Raw genomic sequence first — 12,080 nt, forward strand, 5'->3', positions numbered from 1 at the left:
TTGCGGTATTAGCATGAAAAGTCCAGCCTACATCGCTGATGAACAGCAGTCAGTATGGATGCATGGACCAGGTGCTTGCTGTGGAGCCCCATGCACAGCAATGTTCACTAAATGGTCATTGAAGAGAGACTGTTGGTAGCCCCTTGGTTGATCTGCACAGTCAGTTGCTCGACAGGTGCATGTCTATTTGCCCATTCACATCGCAGCTTTTGTTCACTCTTGCCATCTATGGCTCATGGTTCACCACAGTTGCCTCCGCGCCCTAATTTTTGTGAGCAGAAACAGTAGTGCTGATCCAACAAGCGTGGTCTCCAGTGGGAGGGCTTTGATGCCATCTGAGGACCAGGCAGCATTTCTGGTCAATCACTGTGAGGCATGCAGAATATCTCCCCAAAGTGAAACCACGTACTGAAAGAACAAAAAATTATTCTAAAAATAACTATGAAAAAATTGTTACTAAACCATATATTGGAACAATTATAAAAACTTTTCAGGGTGGCAACCTATATGGACTCTGCGCTGGGAGTGCAACACCCACACCAATCGCCACTTTGCATTTTTGAATAATTAATTAGGGTAGTAATGACAAGTAGCAACATAGATGTGAACAAATTTGCGATTCATTGCTCTTTGCTAACAGAGGTGGCTAAGGGATGAGCAATGAGACTGTTCTGCATTGTGTTATGTGCAAATAATTTTTGTGAATATAGTTTCGTGCAGTATTTTACTTAGGGAGCAGGTGGTGTGAAGCCAGAAAGGCATTAGCCCAAAGGTCGAATTTTACCACCTCCAGTGCCCCAGGTGGTGCTGCCCCACCAGGGCAGTCTCCAGTGGGAGGGCTTTGATGCCACCTGAGGACCTGGCTGCATTTCTGGCCGAACACTGTGAGGCATGCAGAATATCTCCCCAAAGTGAATAACGCAGAGAGACACTATTTCACCCTTGGTCGTGTCACCCGGGGCTCACAAAAGCATCGCGGGTGACATTACAAGCAAGGAATGTACCTACACGAATCCCCCACTCCATAGTTTTTGTTCGTGGGACAGAGGAGTGAAATGCGTCCGTTTAGAAGCTGGCGGTAAGGAAGTGTCTGGAAAGCTTTTTGGACGAGCGATGACTCCCACAGGCGACCATGATTGGCCAGATTGATGTGACATAAGCAGTGTTTCTTGCTCACTCACAGTCAAGCAGGAGTAGCACTCAATGGCAAAAATTTGTTAAAATGTTGTGATTGGACAGCCACAACAGTAGAGAGGCACACCCCACTAGATTATGGTAGCATTGACACTAGCATTTCAGTGGAGGAGCTGTATAACTTATACGGAATTCCGCCTAATTTTGTGGAATTGTATCGTATTCGTGCGCTGCTGTGGCTGCAAGGACATCACTTCTGATCACCATAAAACCACAACGAGAACAGCCAGCTCGGGACCCTGTAATGGAGTAGAATAGGTGATATATGCGGCTCCTTCCATAGCACGATCAGCCTTGCAGTTCATAGAAATTAAACAGGTGACCAATGACCCATTGAGCATCGCAGGACATACATGCATTATTTCTGTGATTAGACACTGAGGGAAAGAAGGTGACCTAGAATCTTGTGGTCTCATTCACTTGAGGGAAAGTATCAATCCGCATTGCTAGATTTTATAGTTACACATTTGTGTTATACTCCTTTCTCTTTATTAAGATATTAATCGGTCCACACTCAACACACATCACCTCATTAAGTCAACTTGTTAGTGTATGTAATTGTCAAATGGAATAAATCTGATTATCTTTCCTGATATTTCAGAGTACACACATATTGGCGCACCAACCTTTTTCCCAAAACCAAGTCACGATTCTGGTGGGGTTAACATGGCATTAATAATTTACATGCATAAATACTTTCTATGAGGCGAGCGACCTCACCCAATACAATTCTTCAACAGAGGCTGGGATTGTGTAGTCAGATGTCATTAACCACATAAGAATCACATAGGGGGAATTTATAGTAGCATTCCGAGTTCAGTAAATAGACCATTTGCATATTGCCTCACAGTAGCAAAGGAACCTCAGTTGTCGCTTCCCAACTTTGAAAACATATTGTTTACATTAGAAATTAATTTGCTACATCATTGTTATTACTTACAACAGATACTAACACCTTTATCCCAAACAAAACTGACCCTTACCGTATGGTGAACAGAGTACAAATGACAATGCTCAGGCAACTGCTATAGACAGAAAAATGGTAGGGGAAGAGGTTTCCCACTATTTTAATGTGTTCCTATTGGTAGAGAGAGAAAAAGGGAGGAGGTGGAGGGTTTCCCACCTTTTTAAGCCATTCTTGGCCTATATCAGTGGGTGAAGGGAGAGGATGACCTCAAAATGGTTCAAATGGCTTTGAGCACTATGAGACTTAACTTCTGAGGTCATCAGTCCCCTAGAACTTAGAACTACTTAAACCTAACTAACCTAAGGACATCACATACACCCATGCCCGAGGCAGGATTCGAATCTGCGACCATAGCGGTCGCGCGGTTCCAAATTGTAGCGCCTAGAACCGCTCGGCCACTCTGCCTGACTGATGACCTTGTCTTAGATCATTAACTGCACCACAATCGACATACTGGATGAACGAACTTAATTTTTTAGGTGACACAATTGGCCTGCAGGTTTGTGTGAGGCTTCAGGTTACAACCTGATCGTGAATGAAGCCACGCAAAGTGCACTACAGCTGTGGGTTGGGTATCAGGTTACGTTTTGACCAGTTGACCAAAATACAAGGGCAGGGAGGGGTGGCGGGGGGCTTCCCAAGAAGCGTGGGGTTGACCTTGAAATAATATCGTTACCTGGGCTTGTACTGGCCTTGCTACCTTACTGTTGTTTTGTGCGACACCTTCTACCACAACATCAACCTGCTCTTCACACAGCACTGCTGCTGTCTGCTACCAGTCTGTGCCGCATGTGCTGCCTCCTCCATCACTCTCACTGATAGAGACAGTTGGCTGCATGTGAGGGGGAGCCGCTGCTCACTCGTTTCTGTCCAGCTCCGCCAGCGAAGCCATGTCCTTGCCGCGCTTTCTTCTTCTCAGTTTCTTTTTCTTGGCTACCACAGCACCTGCTGAGCATGCCTGGTCTGTCTTCTTCTTCCACTTCATCTTGTTAACGTTTCTGCAGATTGACAAGGTCATGTAGACGCCACGATTTGCGACATACAACCCACTGCTATGGGTTCACGTCAGTTCATCCTTTTTTTTTTTTTTTTTCAGTGTACAAGTTTGAGTGATGTGTTTTTCAGCACACTTCTGCCGAGACAACGTACTTGCTGAGTAGAGCCTTGAGAGTTTCCTAGTCAGACAAATACTCTACTCATGCCTACAACTGAGTATTGTCGTCCAGGCGCTTGAAGCTGATCACACGCAGCACAGCGCTCTTGAGCATGCCAAGGAACTCCATCTAACCTCCACCCAGGTATTGGATGTAGAAATTCGGAGCTGGCATTCTTGGGTCGTGATAGTTGTGAGCTGTGATCCTAGTATCATTTGTCAGCCTTAGTTTCTCTCCATTATGGATGTGGCAGGAGGCATCACTTTCCATGGAAAAATCATCCTCAGCTGAGCTGCCAAACTCGTTTTTCGAGTTTCTTCGGACATTGGTCAGACGATCGTCAGTCATATCATCAGTCAGTTGCTTGGTTGACTCATAACGCATCGTTGCCATGGGGCAGACCACCGACTGAGATATTCTCCCTTTTTCACAGCATCTTACCCATGGCGCACACACGCTGACATGATAGATTGGTCTATTGCTGTTAAATTAGCAAACATGGCAATTTTGCCACGCATGCTCACTCCACAAGCTAGTCCACTCAGTCATCTAACAGCAGTAACAGAGCGCTCAGCAGCAGCAACCTGCTCGCCACAGTTGCACAAGTGGAATAGTCCTACTGAACTGGAACGAGTTCAGTACTTATACTTACTGGCTTCTCTTTCCCTGATTGGTTCTAGTTCCTCTGCCTGCAGCCCAGTCCCACTATAATTGACCTGAGAAGCTCTGTTTTTGGTCCAGTGCACCTGGCAGTGAGTTGATAGTTCGTTTTCGATCCGGTGTTGCGATAAATATCAGGAAATTAATCATACTGTGATCAATGAAAAAAACGTAGGCTCTTGCACAGGCCCTCCAGGTACTGGGAGAATATTATAAGAGAGTCAATAAAGATAAAGGCATCAGGAAGTCTCATGAATCGTGACACTGGGTACCAACTGAGCACAGCATGGGATCCTGCACTGGAGTTAGTAAAACGCAATGATTGCAGCAGCAGAACTCAACAAAAAGAAGAACTAAGCGTGTGAGCATGGGAAACGAACCCCAGGCAGACGACGAGGTAGCTGTGCCAAGAACAGAAGGCCTTATGGCTGTCAGGCGCATCAGACTGAAAATGGAACATCAGCTCGTTGCCAGGCGCATTGGACCGAAGACGGCGATTTTAATGGGAACGGACAGCAGATGGAGCGACTAGAACTGACAAGGTGGGGGGAAGGCAGCAGATGTAAGTACTGGGCCTGTTCCAGTCGTTTACCAGTCTCACATAGCACCTGATGAAGACACTGAGCCACGTTGTTGAAATACTATGCATGGACGACAATGATATCTGACAGAAAACCAGCCACCTCAGATCACCGGTAAAGCCTGACAAATTACTTCAAGAGATTCTTCAGGGAAGACATGTACTGGAATATCAAGAAGTTGGACATACTTGACAAAGGAAAGGGAGGATGCAGAGTTCTCTCAGCTTCCTGCTGAGATGTCCAGATGGAGACATAGTAATAGTTTTTGCTAGGATCAAGCATCACATCAACTGCAGAATAGCAAGCAAAATAAAATGTCGGGCGAGCATAGCATGTGTGATAGAAAGGATTCGAGAAACGCTCTACAGGTTAGATGTGGTGACCAGGGAGCTTTTACACATTCACTTCTACATGACAACCTACATGCCATGCAAAGATTGGGACTGGGTAAACAGTGCTTCTTAGTCCCTAACAGAATGTGCTAAGTGGAATGCCTCAGATTAACAGTCTGTGAAGTTTGACTGTGTGCGTAAGAAAGCACAGTAGATGGAAGATACTCACACGGTGATTAACTCATGTGGCAAACAGCTGATCACACCACCTTGAAGGTACTTATTGGAGCCTCAATTTCACAACTACTCCTAGAAATGTGCCTATTTTAAGTTTCATCAGTCCAGTGGAGCAAGTAGCCAACACTATTCCAAAAAATGTGTTTAAAAAAAAACCGCCGCGAGACCTACAGGGTTCACCAAGACGAAACGTCTAAAATCGGATAATTTCAGTGACGAGAGGCTGGCACTCAAGAAGCTTCAGAAAGACAGCAGCAGCGTGGTTTTGTCAGCAAATAAAGGGACTTCCCAAGTCATCATGCATCAGACTGATTATGATGAGAATGCTCGTCAACTTCCAATGGACCCAGCATACAGACACCTGGAAAGTGCACAAGAAGACCAGAGCTCCCTTGAACTCAACAGGCATGCCTGAAAAGCTCATCAAACAACTATTATCAAGAGTGCCAGTTCCACCTAGGCTGTATCGACTACTTAATATAGACAAAAAGGGTGTGCCACCACCCCCATTATCAACAACATTTGCACATCAACATACCAAGCTGCTAAGTATTTGAAGGAACTGCTGTTCCCACTTGTGGAGAAGCTTATCCACCACATCTGCAACTTGGAGGACTTGATACAACGTCTCAAGCAACTACACATCATGATCAGTTTTGATGTGGTCTCCCTGTTTACCAATGTACTATAAAAAGACTAACTAGAACTGACTGCACAGAAATTTGATGGTGGTCTGATGAACACGTTCAGGTGTATATTGACTTCAATATGTGTTCTGTACGGTGGTCCAATACTATGAGCAGACAGAAAGAGTAGCTATAGGAAGCCCCATGACTCCAATGGTTGCCAATCAATTCATAGAGAAATTTGAGGAGGAAGCATTAGAGACAGCTAGAAAGATATCCACATGTTTCTTCAGATAGTTGGATGATACCTTTGCGATCTGGCATTATGGTAGGGAAAGGCCTATGGAACTTTTAGATCATCTTAACTCATGTCACCCAGATATAAAGTCCACCATAGAACTGGAGAAAGTTGGTCCGCTGTCATTTCTGAAGTTTCTGGTGAAAGGGAGAGCAGATTAGGGTAGACATGTAGTGTATGTTCTGGATACACAAACACACCAACAATACTCAAGAGAGGAGCACTAGTAAGATAATGCTGTAACTGGTAAGTAGAAGATAGCAGTGTATGTATGAGAAGACCTTGAACTTGCGTATCAAGTGACACATCTGGTGTCAGGTTGAATACTGAGAAAATGGACTAGTTATATACAAGGCAACTTCCCACTTCACGCTCCATTCCCCCACAAAGAGTCACCACGTTCATGAGACAATTATATGAGTTATATTCAAGTTTAGCCCCAATTCCCCCTCCTCCCCACCCCCAGGGAATCACTATCCCGCCCATGCATCCCTCCCCCACAAACCAAGAAGGTTCAACCCCCTCCCTCATCATTTATAATCAGAGCAACTGCAAAGGTCTCTTCATTTGAGATTTGTGCATCATAGACCAAGGTTCAGGTTTGTTAGGGATCAGGGTGTGGGTATTTGTTATTAATAATGCATTTTACACACATTTTCTCAATAATGTGCTGTACTGTAATTTTGCAACAATGGCCTGATCACTTCCACAGCGCAAGACGCAGGGGTGGGGAAAGAGAGGTGTTGGCTATAGACCGCGCACAACGAGGGACACGCAGACCTCTCGGTCTCTGTTAGTGTGCAGTTAAAGTGTTTTTTTTTTCTTTCGCTTCATCACCCGCAATAAGCCGCCGAAACAAAAACGAGCTCGTAATGCTCTGAAACTAAAACAAACACAGTAAATTCTACAGTGGAGAGAGGAAAAAAACACAGGATAATAAGTTCGAGGCAGGAAATAGAGACAAGTCTGGTAAGCTGTTTGTTTAGCTGTAATGGCAACCGCATGAGGGCAGCCAAACATGAAGAAGTTGAGTATTCGCTGTTTGAATGGTTCCAGCACATGCCCTCACAGCAAATTCCGCTGCCTGGCTCCATGGTCCAAGAAAAGATTCGTGAAATCGACCAGAAAAAGTGAATTTTCTGGGTTTGCGCGTTCTGAGGATGATTATCCTCGTTTCAGAAGAGCCATAAAATCTGTGCCGTCGATGTCTGTCATGAGAGACAGAGTGAAACAGGAAGATGCCAATGAGTCGGCGCGAGAATTTCAGTCCAAGCTCTAATACAACTATTGCCCAAGAGATATGTTTAATTTGGATGACGCCAGCGGTTCATTTAACCTGACGCCTGAAAAAGCACTACATGTCAAGGGCGAAAAGTGCCAAGGAGGAAAACGCAACAAGAACAGACTGACGGTGGTCTTCTGATGTTAAGCCCAATGTTTCTGAGAAGCTCAAACGTTGGTGATTGTAAAATATAAAAGTCCACGTTGTCAACCTATTCAATCTGTCAAACTGCCATGCCGCTACGAGAGTAACAATAAAAGTTGGATGACCAGATCTCTCTTCCGTAGCTCATTCTTGAAGGTTCAACAACAAAGTGGCTACGGGGAAAAAAATATTTTGCTTACTTCGTATCACTGCTCGGCACATCGTTCGATGACCTGGAACTTCCGAACACAGGAGTTGCCTTCTCACCAGCTAACACCACCTAGCGTCTGCAGTCACTGGATAAGGGAATAATCGTCTCAATGAAGCGTTATTACAGACGCCGATCTGTACAGTCGAACTACAAGAAACAGTTCGATATTGGAATGTACTGTAAGGTATCTGCTGCTTGCGATTAACATGCAACAGACACCATTGCTAACTTTTTAAAGAAGGCCTGGACAGCACCTGAGGACGCCGCTGAAACTAAAGAGAAAACTGATGATCCACCATCTGACCTTACTCATAAAGCGAATACCTTTTTGGGATGAAGTTGCAACACACACTACTATTAACTTTTTAAGAAGGCCTGGACAGCATCTCAGAACGCTGCTGAAACTAAAGAGGAAACTGTTTATCCAACATCTGAACTTATTCATAATGCAGATACAACTTTGGATTCTGATGCTGCTATTCTACATGCTTACACCTGGTTGGTGCGGTCTTGTACTGTCAATATGTAAGAAGGGTCCTAGTCAGAAGACAACACCTGTGCTACTGAAGAACCAGTCATCAATTCTGCTGATAATGCAGAAGACAATGATACAGTAATATTTCTGTCTTCTTCTGAGGGGAAACGTGAAGACATGAACCAATACCCCATGCTGAAATTGCAGCTGGAATTGCTATTCTCAAGAGATTTGCTTCCGCGGCTGGTGTCTCCATGGCATTTCAGGCTGCACAGGATGTTCATTGTCTCATAATATTACGGCCAACAGACTGACAAACAAACAATATTCATTTAGTAAAACTTCATATAAATTCAGAAGATGCGTTTTTTCTAACAAAGTCCACCTTCACTATATAACAGTTAACCTTTGTGTACTTAAAAGAACTTGCTTTCACGTTACTAGCGAGAGTTTCTGACACACACAGTTTCCTGATAACAAGTGTAAAATCTTAATTAGTTTCAATCTTTGAAACTGTTTTTTTAATTAATATATTGGAGTGAAATGTGTAATGAATGAGAATGCTTGTAGGCGAAACTAAAACATGTATTCTGATTAAAATGCAGTGTGTTAAAGAACAGTACAGTAAAATATTTTTTAAGATTATCATTTGTTGTTTACAGAACGCACTAATTCAATGCATACAATGTTCTTCCACGATATGTGTGCCGTTGTACAGTTTGAAAAAAAAAAAAAATGATGACAAGCATTTGACAAAATGCACAAATACAGGGTTATTACAAATGACTGAAGCGATTTCACAGCTCTACAATAACTTTATTATTTGAGATATTTTCACAATGCTTTGCACACACATACAAAAACTCAAAAAGTTTTTTTAGGCATTCACAAATGTTCGATATGCGCCCCTTTAGTGATTCAGCAGACATCAAGCCGATAATCAAGTTCCTCCCACACTTGGCACAGCATGTCCCCATCAATGAGTTCGAAACCATCGTTGATGCGAGCTCGCAGTTCTGGCACGTTTCTTGGTAGAAGAGGTTTAAACACTGAATCTTTCACATAACCCCACAGAAAGAAATAACATGTGGTTAAGTCGGGAGAGTGTGGAGGCCATGACATGAATTGCTGATCATGATCTCCACCACGACCGATCCATCGGTTTTCCAATCTCCTGTTTAAGAAATGCCGAACATCATGTTGGAAGTGCGGTGGAGAACCATCCTGTTGAAAGATGAAGTCGGCGCTGTCGGTCTCCAGTTGTGGCATGAGCCAATTTTCCAGCATGTCCAGATACACGTGTCCTGTAACGTTTTTTTCGCAGAAGAAAAAGGGGCCGTAAACTTTAAACCGTGAGATTGCACAAAACACGTTAACTTTTGGTGAATTGCGAATTTGCTGCATGAATGTGTGAGGATTCTCTACCGCCCAGATTCGCACATTGTGTCTGTTCACTTCACCATTAAGAAAAAATGTTGCTTCATCACTGAAAACCAGTTTCGCACTGAACGCATCCTCTTCCATAAGCTGTTGCAACCGCGCCGAAAATTCAAAGCGTTTGACTTTGTCATCGGGTGTCAGGGCTTGTGGCAATTGTAAACGGTAAGGCTTCTGCTTTGGCCTTTTCCGTAAGATTTTCCAAACCGTTGGCTGTTGTACGTTTAGCTCCCTGCTTGCTTTATTCGTCGACTTCCACGGGCTACGCGTGAAACTTGCCCGCACGCGTTCAACCGTTTCTTCGCTCACTGCAGGCCGACCCGTTGATTTCCCCTTACAGAGGCATCCAGAAGCTTTAAACTGCGCATACCATCGCTGAATGGAGTTAGCAGTTGGTAGATCTTTGTTGAACTTCGTCCTGAAGGGTCGTTGCACTGTTATGACTGACTGATGTGAGTGCATTTCAAGCACGACATACGTTTTCTCGGCTCCTGTCGCCATTTTGTCTCACTACGCTCTCGAGCGCTCTGGCGGCAGAAACCTGAAGTGCGGCTTCAGCCGAACAAAACTTTATGAGTTTTTCTACTTATTTGTAGTGTGTTGTGACCATATGTCAATGAATGGAGCTACAGTGAATTTATGAAATCGCTTCAATCATTTGTAATAGCCCTGTATATTGCAGTGGGTACTGGGAGATGAAGAAGCTTGCACAGGATAGAGTAGCGTGGAGAGCTGCTTCAAACCAGTCTCTGGACTGAAGAACACAACAACAACAGCATGAAAGAAAAGTATAAATTTTATGTAGGTTAACCATTACGATTGAAAATAAATTTTTATTATGTATGATAATGTTAAAAAAGTGTCACTGTTAATTTTAGTTTGAGTCATTTTTGTTTCATTAAAAGGATTCAATATCATTGAAGAATACTTTCCTTTTGTCATTTATAAATGTTTCACGAAGATTATCCCCACTATAAGATGAAAGATAGAGTTGGCCAAATCTGCACTGTCACGCCTTGCACTATTGTATGGACAGCGAAGCATATTTTTTGAAAGAGAACAGAAGTTCAGTTTGCTCATGCGGCCTGATAGGTAAAATAAAGTAAGATAATGCAATTTGCCACGCAGTGATTTATTTCCGGTACATGCAGTTCAATCCTTCATATTTTTGCAGTGTGCTTACAGAGTAGGGCCGAGTTATCTCTTGAAAATCTATGAATCTATTGTGGGGCCTAAATGAACATTTACAGAAAAACGTAGGAACAATATTTAGTAAAACTTCATTAAAATGCAGTAGATGCGTTTTCTGCATCTTCCAATATAACCATTGGGTACTTAAAAGAAACTGCTTTCACGTCACTAACGAGAGGTTTTGACACACACAGTTTCCTGTTAACAAGTTAGAATCTTAATTAGTTTCAACATTTGAAAAACCGAGGGGTCTGGCACAAAAACATAACAAGGAGACAGTCGTAAAATCCAAGAAAATGGCTTCTGTGACTATGGGACCTTAGAGGAGACATTGCACAAAAACAGACTGAACAGGGAGATAGCTTTCAAACTGCTCAGCGTTTCATAGGACGGACTTGAAATATTTTCTGTTCACCAAGCACCTGTGAAGCTGTTCAAACTAAATATTCTTTGGATTACTGTCATGAACGTGGAGTTAGAAACAGTCGTGGACAAAGAAACATGTAGTGTGCTTGAGGGAGCCATGTACAAGGAATGGACAACTAATTGATCTCGCAAACGACACAACAGTAATCACAGAGGAACCAAACCAAAAGATAAAATCATATTAGTGAACGGGCAGTGGGCTATAAAAAAGATGTCGCAACTATTCTATGATCATGTAGTTACAGTAGAAATACAGGGTGGGGCAAATGAAAGTGGCCCAGAGAACAGAGTTCCAAGGTACAAAGAAACACAGCAGAGGAAAGGAAATACAGTACTAGCCTAACTACAGCAGATGTAGAAAGTGGGCACCATTCATCTCTTGGAACTTTTGGGCACATTTTGGAATGTTTTTTGACTTGATCAAAACAGATACTTTCTGACACCATTTTTAGACTAAGCGCTGCATAGCACTCTTTTCTGGTACTGTGACACCACTTAAATTCTCAGCAAACAACTGACCACACCGTTTCCACGACTTTGTTTTCACATAACTTCCTGCAACCAGCACCTGCTGCTCTACTTGAGTACCATCATCCCCTTTGCACTGCACCATTCACATTGACACAGCCAACGCTATGCTCTGAACCAGTGCGTATCACGTGGCAGGTGTAGAGGTGGTGTGTGCGTCACAGGGTGTGCTTATTTGCATACATTCACGTCCAATCGTTTCCACTCGTCCAGGCCACTTTTATTTGTCCCTCACTGAATGTAAATGGAATGATGCAGAGGTAATTCCATCAGTTTATGTGCAGTTGTCTGATGAGATCCGTCTATACAGAGACTCAATAGAGAGAACTGTACAACA

This window comes from Schistocerca americana, chromosome 2 (assembly GCF_021461395.2).
Source record: "Schistocerca americana isolate TAMUIC-IGC-003095 chromosome 2, iqSchAmer2.1, whole genome shotgun sequence".
NCBI lineage: Eukaryota > Metazoa > Arthropoda > Insecta > Orthoptera > Acrididae > Schistocerca > Schistocerca americana.